We start from the raw sequence: 1,749 nt of genomic DNA on the forward strand, positions 1-1,749 counted from the left end.
CCCAGGGCAGCAAGCGGGCAACGGCCTCCCCAAAAGTGCGAGTTTATTAGTTAAAACTCAAAATTACAGGTTTAACGCTCAAGGAACATGTGATACATTAACACTCATTTAACACCTAAACGTAACCTCGGGAGATAACAACAGGAGAAGCGCTGTTGGAAGCTTTTTATATTCAGTGCAAAACCAAGTCCTTTAGAAAAATCCTTATTTCCGACCATGTGGCTTTCACATTTTATCTATTCATGGCCCGTTAAACAGGTAAAATTGCTGAACTACTTCTGTTCCTATGCAGAGCATTTGATTCTCTCTGAGATGCGCTGCGCTTCCAGAAACAACATCAAGTACCAGCTACGTATGGAAGCTGCAGCTCCATACATATGTACATGGAGATAAACCACCATTGCAGGCTTCGAGGCATCACTGAAAGAGTTTCTACCATAGCTCCTGTTTTTTCAGAATACAAAAGGGCTGATCCACAGATCGACAGCACTAAGTGACGTGACTAAGTGAAAGCAAGTTCCTCTGAGCCAACCCCAGTCCTACTTATGTCCACAGCAAAACTGGTTTGACTTGGTAAATGTGAAAAAAAAAACCAAACCAAACCCCGCACAACTCTGGGCCCAGGAGCTCGACCTTCTGTGCAGCTTCTGTGTCTGTGCAGCTTGCTGTACCCAGCCCCAGCGCTCCTGTGCTCACCCCCCTGGCTGGGGGGTGGGGAAAAGCTTCTGTGCCACACGCTGTGCATGCCACTGCAGGAATGGGCTGTGTCACTTACCTTGTTATTAAAAACGACCTGTGGGAGTCTGAACTAGAACTGACGCCAGTGTCCCTTTCTAGTTCTCGTACCGATGATTCAGTGCAAGGAGGTCCGTAAGCGCTGCCCAGCGTGAACCAGGACTGGCAGCCTGCCCGTCAGCTGAGCTAGCAGAACTGAGCGCTAGCCTGTCCTGTGACTCCCTGACACTCTCTTGTGAGTAAATCTTGTGCCCATTCAATCCTCCACCGTCCATAGGACAGGTTTTCGTGCTGGGCATGGAGTACAGAAAGGAACTTGGAGAAGCAGAAAGAGGAATCCTTGGCACTCAAAAGAATCAGCCCTTCCCATAACAAACCCCTGTACCATTATAAATGAAGGGCCTCCTTCTGCAGAACTTAGAGTAGCCCCACTGAGGTCAGCTGGATAGTGTTGGAAAACAAAACAAAATAAAATAAAAACCCACAGACTTTTCAGGTAGAAAAATATACTGTATCCATTATAAAAAAGGGTCCTTCTCCTGCAAAGGTAACGTTACTCTGGCCTTCCACTAGCCCTGCTAAGGTCTACTGGATAGCATGGGCAAAAAGGTAGAAAAATTGTAGTATTGGTCCTCAAAAGACTTCCCTATTAGGGAACACTGCCCATACCAGCTTTATTTTTCATACTGATCAGGAACTCCTTCATGCTTTCTACATTTAACTGAGCCATAATATACAAATTTACGTACCAGGATGTCCATTTTTAAACACTGGCAATAAACAGGTCATCCCATGATCTGCATTTAGCTATGCAGACCATTATTTAGGAACAGAATGTGCCAAGCACTGAGTTAGTACCTGAATATACTGCCTGGGAGCCTTGTTCAACTGCTAACGCTGCAACTGTCTAACCCAGTGCAGTGGCAGAAGCCTTTTGGACAACGGCTATACTGCATTACTAACACTATTTTAAATCAATGACCAAATTCTCAAAGGTGTACTGGGAGGGTCAGC

Source organism: Buceros rhinoceros, unplaced genomic scaffold, assembly GCF_000710305.1.
Source record: "Buceros rhinoceros silvestris isolate BGI_N320 unplaced genomic scaffold, ASM71030v1 scaffold40698, whole genome shotgun sequence".
Taxonomy (NCBI): Eukaryota; Metazoa; Chordata; class Aves; order Bucerotiformes; family Bucerotidae; genus Buceros; species Buceros rhinoceros.